The sequence below is a fragment of the Helianthus annuus genome, chromosome 6, assembly GCF_002127325.2.
Source record: "Helianthus annuus cultivar XRQ/B chromosome 6, HanXRQr2.0-SUNRISE, whole genome shotgun sequence".
Taxonomy (NCBI): domain Eukaryota; kingdom Viridiplantae; phylum Streptophyta; class Magnoliopsida; order Asterales; family Asteraceae; genus Helianthus; species Helianthus annuus.
The window spans coordinates 72,565,556-72,580,701 of record NC_035438.2 but is presented as its reverse complement, the minus strand read 5'-3'; positions in this window follow the sequence as shown (position 1 = coordinate 72,580,701).

The following is a 15,146-nucleotide window of genomic DNA, read 5'->3' as shown; positions in this document are numbered from 1 at the left end:
ATGTTAAATTTACCTTTATACACTTAATATAGAAAATTAATTATTTTAATGGTAAACACTGTTTACAATTTTGCCATTATAATCTCTACCATTAGATTATAGATAAAAGGGTGTAGATTCCTTCCTACACTTCTCACAAAACACACCATTTTTTATAATAACTCTGACATATATATATATATATATATAGGGGAAGAATGTATAGAAAACCCACTTTAATATATATATATATATATATATATATATATATATATATAGGGGAAGAATGTATAGAAAACCCACTTTAATTTAGAAAACCCGGGAAACTCAAAGCTCCCGATGTTTTTTTTCTTGAAAAAATTTACACATGTTATATACATGTTTTTAAGGGTTTTGGGCAAAAAAAAAAATCAAAAAAGCGCCGAGTAGATATTTTTTAAAAAAATAAACAAGTTTTGATGTAACACATGTTACATTCATCTGACATATTTGTAACATGTGTTACACCAAAACTTGTTTATTTTTTTTAAGAAATATCTACTCGGCGCTTTTTTGATTTTTTTTTTTGCCCAAAACCCTTAAAAACATGTATATAACATGTGTAAATTTTTTCAAGAAAAAAAGACATCGGGAGCTTTGAGTTTCCCGGATTTTCTAAATTAAAGTGGGTTTTCTATAGATACTTACATTATATATATATATATATATATATATATATATATATATATATATATATATATATATATAGGTTCAGATGAGAACTCTTTCAAAGTTGCGAGAACTTAAGAACTCCCATAGAAATCTAACTTTCCATGTGATTTATTAAGCATTTTTTTTTCTACACACATAGATAAATATTTAACTAGGAAACATGTAAAAAAAACTAAAAAAACCACCTAGCATTTATTTACGCTAGGTTTTTAATCACTTACACTAGTGTAAATAAATTTTAAAACAACATAGAAAAAAGTATTTTGCACTTGTTACACTTATGTAAATTATTTTTAAATTGATTTAAATTTTTTTATATGATATTTTTTTATTCTGAAAAAAGTTACTTAATATAAAAAATTTTGGAAATAAAAAAATTTGAATAAAAAAAGAATTTTTATGAAGTTCTTACGGTTTTCGTAACTTGAGTGGTTCTCATTTTAATCATTTCCTATATATATATATATATATATATACATATATATATATATACATATATATATATATACATATATATATATATATACATATAGGGCTAGGATCATTTCAGAACCCTATATATTTTCAGAACTCGAAGAACTAATCAAGACCGTTCAATCAGATGATCAATGGGTTAAAAGAGTAATGGCAAATATGTAAATAAATAAAACATTGAGGAGATTAAATTAAAAGATATTGGGTAACTTAGTAATTTCACTCAACTCTTTCCATAACCAGATCCCCTATAATCTCTCCTTTAAACCATTTTGATTTCATTCTCTCTCCTAAAATTCAACTTAATTCACGATTAAGAATATACTTTCTTCATCTTCAAGATGAACTACTAGATATTTTTTCTTCTCTGTAAGTACATTAACTTTTATATATGGAAAGCATATTTGTCCATCTCTGTAAGTACTAGATATACATGTTTTCATTATTTGAAAGCGTATTGAGTTTTTTTCAAAACAGTATACCAAAGCTATGTTAGAAATGATTGTGTGGAATACTACAATAAAATAACTTTTACTTATTATCGATATTTTATAGCATATTTCAAAACACAATTAAAACAAATTTCGAAACACTAAATATTGTCTCATGGTCGTGTTAATATTTCGATGATATTAATATTGTTGTTTTTGTAATTTGATTCTATCTAGTGTCAGTAGTTTAATTCTATCTAGTGTTAGTATTTTAATAACTTTTAAGATTTTTTGCTTTTGTTGTTTCATAATTTATTTATCAAAAGATCATAGAAAAAATTAGCCAAATGGATAGTTTTGGACCGAAGACATCTGAAGAATTCGTTTGAATATTACATATATGCAAATAGTATACTTACATATATGTAATTAGAATTGGTTAAGTATATATTGATGATCATTATGAAAATTTACACATACGTAGAAAATTTACATATAAGTTAATAGACCAGTAAGACGACCAACATGAAGATTTACATATATGTGAATATAGAATTAGTTTGAAAATTGGATAATCAGCATAGAGATTTACATATATATATAAATAGCCTTGAAAAATAATTAATATAAAGATTTACATATATGTAAATAGATGATAGTTTGAAAATAGATGACAAATACCATTTTAAATAGAGGCTCGTATTTAAATAAATTGATTATAAGTTTCAAAAGTTGCATATATGTAAATAGTACAGTAACACATAAATAGAAAATTTACATATGTATAATAAGACAGTAGTTATTTAGTTTGACCCAGTCAGTTAGAAAAAAAAAATTGATTGATTACATAAACTAGTGTGTAAATATGTAAAATTGGAGGGAGGAGAGAGAAATTGAATTAGTTAGTTTTTTAATTAAAAAAACTAATTGATAAAGTACCATTATGCCCTTTTTATTTATTTTAAAATTTTAAGTTTGAAAAAAAAAATGAATGGTCTGTATTGGTTCTGTAAGTTCTCACTAAAAATGAGGTTCTGAAAAGAACCTAACCCTATACATATATATATATATATATATATATATATATATAGGATCAAGATCAAAGGAAAGCCCCTACGAGTTGTGAGAACTTAGAGAACTCGACCTTCTCGTGTGAGTTTTGCCCACCATTTTTTTCACACCCTAGATTAAAATGTTACAAAGACGTTCATACAAAAATTATTCTAAGTGGTGTTTTTCGGCATTTTACGGCTGCTGTAAAAGTTGATGACATATGTATGACATCGGTTTTTTACAGTATTTACGACTGCTGTAAATGAAAAAAAAACTAGTTTTTTTTTATTTTGGAAAATTTTACTTTTTTTAGTATTTTTGGTAAATTTTTTTTTTTTTGAAAAAACCTTTCGTAAGACCGAGTTCTCTAAGCTCTCACAACTCGTATAAGTTCTCATTTTACGCTATATATATATATATATATATATATATATATATATATATATATATATATATATATATATATATATACACACACACTTGAGAGAGTAGGCCTTTGGTGGTTGTTCACCTTGCCCCTCCCCATGGGCTAGACCTAAGAGCTAGCTACGGTGTCATTAACCAAAGGGCTTGTAAGAGCATTCACATCCTTTCCATCAAATTCAGTGAAAGTGTTATTTATATTATAAAAAAAGATTGTAAGTAGTTGTGAGTAAATGAGAGAGAAATTGTTACTCTTGATATATATATATATATATATATATATATATATATATATATATTTGAGTGGACACCGTTCACCCATTATAAGGTTTTTAATAGATTTTGAAAGTGATTGTAAGTTGAGGAGATAGAAAAGGTAACAATAAAGATATAAACAAGTATTATTTAATTGAAAGAAAATGTAGTTGATTTTATTGTAATTATATGGTAAAAATGGTACAAGGGATGTGAGTTAGTGTAATTAAGGTATGTAATATAGTAGGGGTGTGCACGGTTCTGTTTGATTCGGTTTTTCGTCAAAACCAAAACTGAAACCGAAATTTAAGTTTTTGTTTTTTCAAAACTATTGTCTTTCAGTTATTACAGTTTTTGCAACGGTTCGGTTCGATTTTTTAAACAAAGTTACGTAAGATTCAAAAATAAAAAGTATAAAATAATATTTATGTTAATATAGTTAGCTTATTGAATTAATATTATTTACATAAACTTAATATTATAATCTATTTTCATGTTTATCCAAAACTTTTATTAAGACATTTTTTTATAATATTTTAAAAATCATTTATTATTTATGTAAAATTTTGTTCTCTCTAATAGGCAATGGATAACTTTTATTTCAAGATAAATAAACATGTTAATGTTCTTATTTTAAATAGTAAACATTCAAGAACAAATTTATAATTCCTAAATCAATTTATAAAAACATAATAAAATGATTTTTTGGGTTATTCGTTCGGTTCGGTTTTTATAAAATGCAAAACCAAAATTGAACCGTAAATTCAGTTTGGTTTTTTTCTGGTTTTTGTGCAGTTTGATTTTTTCCAGGTTCAGTTAAATTGGTTTTTTGCTCACCGTATAGTGTCCTCTCCAAGTGATAGAGGTAACTAATCTTATGATGAACACTAGTATATATTTTATAGGCAAATTTTGGGTGTGAGTTAGCCGTTCATAGAAAAGAACAGAAAAAACTACAATGTTATTTTTTTTTTTTTTTTTTTGAAAATGTGTGTTAACAAGTTATTGGATAATGTGTTGTTTTCAAGTATAAAAATCTTGTACTCATATACCGTTTATTACTAACTTGTGTTGAATTGATGTTAGGAGATCACAAGTATAGTTAGAAATTTTAAAAGAAAGAAACATACCTATTTCATACAAGAAGGTAACTAAGGCGGAAGCCCCCGGACCACCAGGTATAAAAAATATCAAAGGATCCTCTTTTGGATTTCTTGTCGACTCAACAAGATAGTAAAACAATTGTACATCTTCCTTCTCCCCTACTCCAATGTAACTACCATACAATACAATTGAATATTTAATGCATGTTTTCCCCTAAAGGGTAGTTAAAATTATATACATATAATATGTGTGTCCAGGGGTGGAGCTTAGTGGGAACCGGGGTACACCCGTTCACCCTAATGTTTTGGTTAAAAGTGTAAATATCTGACTTTTCGTCCAAAAAAATTAAAATTATATAGGTTCACCCCTCCCCGCAATTATTTTGCCTAAATATTTATAGAATTTATAAATTGGGTCCCATGACTTTCCGCCCCCAAAACTTTTGGTCAAGCTCCGCCAGTGTGTGTCTAATAACGTAGAAAGCAATGAAAATTGCGTCCCATATATATTTGTTGGTTTTATAGACGAGTAGTATTTACGTTCATTTATAAAAATGTTGTTTAACATATAAATGTGTTGATTTACCAATTATTATTGTGGTGTTATCATATAAGTGTGTTGTATTTGCACATGTATTATTATTTTTTTCAGGTTCAGTTAAATCGGTTTTTTCAGGTTTAGTTTTATGGTATAATTCAGAAAAAATAAAATAATATTTTAAAGTTATCTAACTACTTTAATAAAAGGTATACTCAAATTATATTTATCTAAATAAATAAATAATAAATTAATATTAAATCTTATCATACTTTAATAAAATATTATCCTCAAATCTAAATTGTTAATTTAATATATTTTTAAAACAAATACCTCTCTTATCTACTTATCTTATATTAAATATATAAATAATAAATTAATATCAAATGTTATCCTAATTATTTAAAAACATAACTTTTTTTTATTATTTGGTATACAAAATTATGTTTATTCAACTCGAGTAAAACGCGAGGTTTTTAAGGATATATATATTTTTTTTTATTTGTTAGATTTTTCAACCTGACTATACCGGGTTTTTTTAAAGTTATGACGTTTTTAATATTTAATATACAAAATTACATTTATTTAGGATATAATTTTTTTTTATTATTTAGTAGATTTTTCAACCCGACTATACACGGGTTTTTTAAAGATACGAGGTTTTTAGTATTTAATATACAAAAATACATTTATTTAATCTGCGTAATACACATGGTTTTTAAAGAAATAACTCTTTTTTTATATCTAGAGTTAATTACATACACTACAACAAAAATGGCTTTTTAGGACCTTTTCTGTGGGACGCTTGCAAAAAAGGGTCCTAAAAAATAATTTAATATAACTAATGAACTTTTGGGGTCCTTTTATAATATACTCTACTAAACCGGTGTCCTAAAAAACTATTTAATAGGATGGATGATTTTTTTGGGTCTTATTATCATATAATTTAATAGGACATTTAAAATGTAGATCCTAATAAAGTACTTTATAAGACATTTAATTGTTAGTGTCCCATTATGTGGTACTGTATTTGGACACTTGATCATCTGTGGTCCTATTATAACATAACTTAATAGGACACGTTGTATTTAAGTCATAAATGTTTAGTGTTATAGGACCATTTCTAGTCGAAGTCATATTAGAATTAAACTTAATAGGACATTTGACCCTTGGGTCTTATAACTTTAAACTTTATAGGACGCTTAATCATTGTGGTGTTATTATAATACACCGTAATAGGACACTTGATATTTGAATCATAAAACATTAGTTTTATAGGACGCTTATTCGCTATAGTTTTATTATAATATAACTTAAAAAGACACTTGACACTTGTGTCTTATAAATTTAACCTTTATAGGATGCTTAATCATTGTGGTGTTATTATAATACACTGTAATAGGACACCTGATATTTGAGTCATAAAACATCAGTTCTATAGGACGCTTATTCGCTAGAGTTCTATTATAACATAACTTAATATGACACTTGACACTAAGGTCTTATAACTTTAACCTTTATAGGACGCTTAATCATTATGGTGTTATTATAATACCCCGTAATAAGACACTTGATATTTGAGTCGTAAAACATAAGTTTTAAAGGACGTTTATTCGCTAGAGTTTTACAATAACACTAGGTTATTGACCCGTGAGTGGTGGTGGTGGCCGGTGAGTGGTGGTAGTGGCCGGTGAGTGGTGGTGGTGAGTGGTGGTGGTGGTGGTGAGTAGTGGTGGTGGCCGATGGAGGTGGCCGGTGAGTGGTGGTGGTTGTGAGTGGTGGTGGTGGTGAGTAGTGGTGGTGGCCGGTGAATGGTGGTGGTGAGTGGTGGTGGTGAGTGGTGGTGGTGAGTGGTGGTGGTGGCCGGTGAGTGGTGGTGGTGAGTGGTGGTGGTGGCCGGTGGTGGCACTATGTGAAAAAGGGGCTACAACCACACTTTTGGCAAAACCGCCCGACCACACATTTATAAAATTGTGTCGCTAAAGGTTATTTATAACATTGTAAAACACCTTTAGCCATACATTTTTTATTAATGTGACCATTTATACTAGTTCAGAACCTTTAGCCACACTTTTAGAAAATAATGTGACATTTATTAGTTACAAATCGAAATGTGTGGCCAAATGTGATCTATGGCCATATATTTTTGTTTCATGTGACGAAAAAACATGTATTTAACACCGTTAGCCACACTTTAAGAAAAAAAATTGAGACATATATTTGCTACACCGGCAAAGCGTGGCTAAATATTTCTACGATCACATTATATATTTTCCTATGACCAATAACATGTGTATTCAAAACCTTTAGCCACACTTTAAGAAAAAAACTATGACATTTATTAGTCACACTAAAAAGTGTGGCCAAATGTTAAACTTACTATATCTTTAAAAATTTCCCCCAAAATATTTAATTCCAAAAGTTAAACTTCCACCTAAAATATTTCATCTTAAAACTTCCCTCTAAAATATTTCATTCTAAAACTTAAACTTCCCCCCAAAATTAAAAATTCCCCCCAAAATATTTATTTCCAAAAGTTAAACTTCCACCTAAAATATTTCATCTTAAAACTTCCCTCTAAAATATTTTATTCTAAAACTTAAACTTCCCCCCAAAATTAAAAATTTCCCCCAAAATATTTGATTCAACTTTTCTCTCAAATAATATTCTTATTTAAAAAATCACATTATTTAATATTAAAAAACAAAAAATATCTTACTAGATATTTAATAATTCAAACTATTATTAAATATTATATACTTTAAACCATATTTGTTTTCTTCTAAATGGTATATTAATGTATGCATATTAATAATGGTACCGGATTTTTCGTAGTTAATTGTTTTCAACGAATTTTACTTTCATATAATGTTGCGGTACGAGTACTGTACAGTACCATACCGAACATTTTTGGTACCGGTACATGTACCCATATTTGATTATCTCCGGTATCGGCCTTTTCGGTACCGGCATGTTCGATACCAGTACCAGTACCGAACTCATCCCTAATCATATACGTGTTAATAGGCCGTATTGGGCTTTACTGGGCCACAATGGCCAATAATGGTCATAGACCATATTGGATCACAATAGAGAATAATAGATCACACATGTCTTAATGGACCATATTAGGCCTAAATGATAGTGGATCATACATGTCTTAATGGAGCACAATGCACAATAGTATATCATATATGTCTTAATTGGCCATATTGGGCCTTAATGGAGCACAATGGGCAATAGTGGATCGTATATGTCTTAATGGACCTTATTGGGCTTTGATATCTCACATTGGCCAATAGTGAATCATATATATCTTAATGAACCATATTGGGCCTTAATGGATCACAAGGTCAGTAGTAGATCAAAATTTCTTAATGGACTATATTGGGCGTTAATGGATCACAATGGCCAATAGTCGATAATACATGTCTTAATGGATCATATGGGCCTTAATGGAGCATGATGTCTAATTGTGGATCATTTATGTCTTAATGGACCAGATTGGGCCTAAATGGATTGCAATGGCTAATATTGGATCGTACATGTCTTAATGGACCATATTGGGCCTTAATAGACCTCCATGGGCAATACTAGATCATAAATGTATTAATGGGCCATATTGGGCCTTAACGAATTCCAATAAACGATAGTAGGTCATAAATGCTTTACGGTGGGGCCTTATTGGATTACAATGGACAATAATACATCATAGATGTCTTAATTGACCATATGGGGACTTAACGAATCACAGTGGACAATAATAGATCATACATGTCTTAATGGACTATATTAGGCCTTAATGAATCACAATAGACAATAATAGATCATTGTCATTCAATGTCTTGTTCGGTTACCATGTGGAATTGAAATTAATCATTACTTAGCGTTTTTTGGTATGCAGCCAGAAAATGACAAATGAATAAAATTTGTGATGAGTGGGAGTAGTGGTGGGTGGCAGTGACAGCAGTGGGCGATGGTGGTGTTAATGATTGCTGAAAGAGGGAATGAAATAAAAAATAAAAATAAACAAGAGCGAATAAAATGATTTTGAGGTGTTTAGAGGGATTAAGATTTCTTTTGTAGTGGATGATTCCATTCAATCGACCAACTAAATATTTTTTTTCTATTAACTCCCAATAATCTATTTTATTCTAACTCTCATTCTGAAATGCTAAAAACTTCATAAGAGTTATCATGGCTAAAAACTTCATAAGACGAATGGGTATGGGGATCGGCACAGGGTCGTCCCCCCCCCCCTTTAGCTCCGTCAAACATCACCCCCCCTTAGGGGCGTCCCGGCACTTCCGTCCGAATACGGACGATGACGATGGAGACGAGGCTGGTGGTGGGCCCCTTTCATTGCTTCTCTCTCTCTCTCTCTCTCCTTGAACATATATTTTTTTTATTGAAGTGGGGTAGTCCCCACACCCTTGGGTATTCACCAAAGAGACTATCTTCCTCCCGTGATTACGTGGCGCCTACGTGGTGGGTAGTCCTTTGGAGACTATCCTCCCCCATACCCAATGGTCTAAGGGTGTCCGGGGCGTACAGCGGGGACCTCATCGGTGACCACATCCACCGATCGGGAACACCGCCGCCAACGGTGCGGGGACCGGAATCGGGGGTTGGTTGCGGCACTTGTTCACCGCTTTGAAATGGCACGCATATTGATGAACGGTCGTTTAAACGGTCGACTTTTAAAAAAAAAATTCACTTTTTAAACAAATATAAATATAAATAACCACACCCACTTCACTATTTTTTATACTCTCAAACCACACCCACTTCTTATTTTTTATACTCTCAAACCACACCCACTTCTTATTTTTTATACTCTCAAACAACACCCACTTCACTAAATGGATCCCAAATTCCCGTTTTTTCCTCCCCTACCCGATTATTTTGTAGAAAATTCAAAATTTAATGCCGATATTTTTCGTCAGAGGTTTCGTATGTCCAAGTCTTTGTTCCTAAAAATTGTTAGTGACGTCGAAGCGAACGACGAGTAGTTTGTTTTTATATTTTTCTAGTTTGAATGTATTTTTTTTTTCTAGTTTGAATGTATTTTTTTTAATTTAATGAAATGTCTTTTATTTAATTTTATTTTTATTAATATTTTTTTAATTTGTAATCATGCATAATTTTACAAAAAAAAAAAGACCCCAACTCCCCTAAGAGGGGAGTACCGTCATCAAAATGGGGTGTTAGGGGAGTTTAAGAGGGGAGTTGACGTGGCACTAATTGATTGGTTGGACGTAAGAGAGGAGGACTCACCTCTGTTGTCATTCAGAAATGCTAAGACTACATGGTATGGTGATGGACCATCCTTGGAGGATGGTCCGCCACGTAGGCGACACGTCACAATCCTCACTAAGATGGTCCATCCTCCAAAACTACAAGGCATGGTAGGATGATCCTAGTCATAGTTCTCACCATGTTTTTTTTTATTTTTTTATTATTTTATTTTTTTTTAAATTTGACAAATATACTAATAAAATATTTTCATTAATATTAAACACACAATACATAAATGGCCGAGTTCAATTTTCGCCACTTCGAGGAAACCGAGTCGATATCTCTATACGGGCCTTGGTCCATCATGGCGAGAAACTTGGCCAATACTTTGGACCAAAACCCGTCACCCGGTTGGTTATTACCTATAAAAAAACGAACAAATAAAATTAAATAAACAAAACAAACCTTAAAACATATAAAATAATAAAAAAAAACTTACTGTTATGAATAAAAAATTAAAAACCTTAAACTAAACTTACTGTGAAGAATTAAAAAATTATTAAATTTGAAAACTTAAAAACTAAACTTAAAAAAACTTACTGTTATTAAAAAAAAATTAAAAACTAAACTTAAAAACTATTAAATTGAAACCAAAAAAAAACTATAACACTTAAAATGTAAACTTTATTCAAAATATAGAAATTTAATTTTTTTTTTTATATTAACGGTCATATTTTAAAGGGGGGCCCACACTTTTTGCATCGTCGCCAACGTCCATTTTCGGACGGAGAAGACGGGGACGTATGGGGGCGGCACGGTGTGTGGATCGTCGCCGACCCGCGACGGGCCGGGGCCGACCCCCATACCGTATAGCCTAAAAATCATACAACGGGTCAGGATGGGCGGCCCCTAGGGGTGTTCAAGATCGGATTATCCGGTTTTCGGATATCCGAAAACCGGATATCCGAAAATTTCGGATAGTGAATATTGATATCCGAATCCGTATCCGAAATTTCGGATATCCGATTTTCGGATATCCGAAATTTCGGATACGGATTCGGATATCCAAACGGATATCCGAATTTATAAAAAAAAATCAAAAAATCCGTTTTGTGTATAGAATAAAACTAAACTTATATTCGATTTTATAAATTTCTAACATTTAAAACTAAAAACAATCATAAATTCACACGAATACAATTATTTACTACTTTTTTACTAACTTTTACAATACTTCAAACAAAATTTAATGCTCATATACTATATATATTTATAAAAAAAATAATTAGTTTTCGGATATCGGATAATCGGATTATCCAAAAATTTTGAAATTCATATCCGAATCCGAATCCGAAAATTCGGATTATCCGATTTTCGGATATCCGAATTTTCGGATATCCGAAATTTCGGATATTTCGGATACGGATTTTCGGATATTTCGGATTCGGTTTCGGATCCGGATTTTTTTGAACACCCCTAGCGGCCCCCCCTCAAAGCACAGTCGTACAGTAACGTGTGCTCCGAGCCTTGGAATACTCGCTTCTTCAACGCTCCATCAATTAGGTTTTGCTCCGAGCCTCTGAACACTCGCACAACCCTAATCCCGCTTGTTCTTCCTCTGTTATTGTTGGTAAACCCTAAATCTTTTTGTTTTCTGATTCAATGTGATTAAGTTTAATTTGAAACCCTAAATTTTTGTTAGTACTTTGAAAACTGATGAAAAACCCTGATTATGTTATCTATTGGTTTCGACGTTGGAATAATGTATTCTCAATTTTAAGTTATCCAAAAGTTTTCTCTGTATAACTTATCTTGCACAGAACTTTGCTTCTATACACCTTAATGGAATAATGCAATTCTAATATTGTAATTTTTAGGGGTTGTGCGACTATAGAGCTTAGCTTGATGGTGAGGTTAAATGGACTCGCCTATATTGCAATGATTTTGGTAATTTGTGTTTTTGAATTGGTTATTGTGTTTTTTATTTGGTGATATACAAGTTTGTAAAAATCATCAATTAGAAATTTAGAATTATTGCTTATCATAGCATCGGGTAGGTAATGTTAATCAAACTAGGCGGTGGTGGTACACACGTCTTCGTTGGTATAGATAACTATTTGGATGAAAACGGAAACCAAATCAATGGATTTTAACTTTCTTAATTTGGTTTGCTTTGGGCATACCTTGCTGCTAACGTATTTATGATGTTAAATGGTTTAAAGAACAAGAGTATGATGCCGAATCAAGAGGAACGTTACCTGACACTAATATTTTCGCCTCTGTCCTTTGATTATCTCTTTCACTTTGGAGAACATAGGTAAAACAAAACACACATATCCCAAAACATATCAGATTTGTTAGTTTTTGATGTTGTGATTTGTTTGGTCACCTAAGGTTGAGTGCTTGATACTTGATGGGTACTATTCGTAATTGCAGGCCATCTGTTTTCCCAGCTCTGATGAGCCATCATCCTCATATCCGCCTGATCGTTGCGGTAGGAGGAAAGATACCCAATTTGGTTGCATTGGCAAGTAGATGCATGAGTTTCCGATTAGTATCCTGTCCGGTTTCTGGAGGCGAAGATGAAACAGCGGATCGTATTCTAAGAAAATGCCCTATTGCTGGCATAGTGTGGAGCCAAATGTTCTGATGGTTGAAGATTCCCATCCATAACCAGCTTGTATCGGCGAGTCAAGTGCTGCAGTTGGTAAATGGGCTTGAAGTAGCAGTTATGCTAATGACCACTATTTTTGGTAGAGCAATAATAAGAGTAATAGAAAATTAGTTAGATAATTCCAATACTGCATGTGTAGTTGTTAGAAAAACCCTGGACTTCAAGTAAATTTGCCCGTAAGTGGGCAGACTTTATTTTTGCATTATTTATTCTCTGGTCTTTATTTTTACTTTATTTTTACATTATCAGTTTAATGAGCTTCTTGGTCTAATAATTTTAGATGGCTTTTACCTTTGTCGTTTACCCTTCCTTAATCCTTGCTTATATGGGCCAAGCCGCTTATCTCTCAAAGTATCACATTCTTGAAACCGACTGCTGAATTGGTTTCTACGTATCCGTGCCTGGTAGGTCATTTTCTATCTCTTTTCTTTTCTTATTTTGAACTTGATGTGAAATTTATTTATTTAATATTGTGACAGAAAATAGTCTAGTTATTGGAATTGCAATACTTGTTGCAGTTGTTGGAAACCAAGTTATCATCACCAGGAGTGTTTGGCGTTGGGTTGTTTCCCGAGGTTCAAAGTAATCCACATGTCGCCTAATAAGCACGGATAAATCTACATACCGGAGATCAATTGGACTTTGATGCTCCTTTGCTTAGCTGTCACAATTTATTTTCGTGACCTTAAACATATAAGCAATGCAGCAGGTATATACTGTTATAGATGCATCTCACTTTTAATTTGCATGTACTTGTTGGTGTATCTTATAACTTTCCTTTAACTGCAATAGCATGCAGACAAAACTCGTGACCTTAAACATATAAGCAATGCAGCAGGTATATACTGTTATCGATGCATCTCCCTTCCCTCTCCCTCTCGTTCAAACACTGGCAGGCACACAAGAAAACGGCTGCAGGCGACAGTTTCGCCGACAAGATGCCCCAGCACCTCCGATGCTCATCCATCATATCTCTAACCATTTTATACACACCCCCAGCCGCATCTCCGGTTACAACCTACAACCACCGGAAGTTACTTAGAGAGAAAGCGAGAGTACGAGGGGAGAGGAAGCTGCAGGAGGGAGAGAGAGAACGGCCGGCGACAGTGGGGTGCCGATTATCCGGTGAGTGTGCTCCTTTTTCTCGTTTCGGGTAAATACGTTGACTATACACGGTTGCTAAGTTAATCTTTTTTTTTTTTTGGATTTTGGTATGTGCGGTGGTGGTAGCCGGCCAGTGACGGCGGCCGGAGTGGAGATTATACTGGTTCGGCCGGAATGTAAGCACCAAATGTCTTGCATCAGTTTTTTTACGCTTGATAATTTGGATTTTTAAGATTAAAACTAAAAACTACTCTATATTTTGATATTGTATTCACTTGATAAGTTTGAAGTTTGTTAATTCAAACAACTTATTAGTAATAGTATAATTGAACAAAAGAACTCTTAAGTCTTAACGCTCATTTTAAAATTTAAAGGTCTCAATTTGCTATAAGATAAGATATATATTTTTTACAAATAACTTCTAGTTTTATGTTAGATATTCAATTGAATCATTAAAACTGTATGCCGAATTGTATGTGTTAATTCAAACAACTTATTCGTAATAGCTATAAGATTATAGCATGTGCTAAGTTTATTGATCGATTGATTTTTGAAACTCATTAGGGATCACAACCTGGAATTTTTCCAGAAGAGACATCTAAGAAGAAAGGTTCTTTACATCTGACGAGTTTATGCTTCGAACCATATAATATTGTGATGTTGTTTTATGATCTGTTTGTCATTGTTTTAAAATTTACAGACGGAACTCGAGAAAACGATTGGGAATGCCCAAAATGTGGAAATGTCAATTTCGCTTTTAGAACAGTTTGTAACATGAGGAAATGCAGTACACCTAAGTTATGAAAGCTCAGGCTCAGTTCGATTCAAGCTTTGTTTCTAAAGCTCAAGCTCGGCTGCTAGGTAATTTTTCAAACTAGAGCTCGATATTAAATAAGCTTGTTTTTAGGCTTGGGCTCAAGTCATATGGTTTATTTTCTACAATTCAAGATTGTGTTGGTGCATCTATCGCATGGCCCTATCCATTCATCTCGGTATGTATTTGTTAAACTTGTGATACAAATAATTTTAATATCATGGAACTTAATGCTTATACATGGATGGTTTATTTGTAGGTAGTTCATGAGAATTGAGGATGCATGATGACTCAAGATTTTATGCTTCTTATTTCTTTAATTGCTTTTAATTTCTTTGTTAAATGTTAA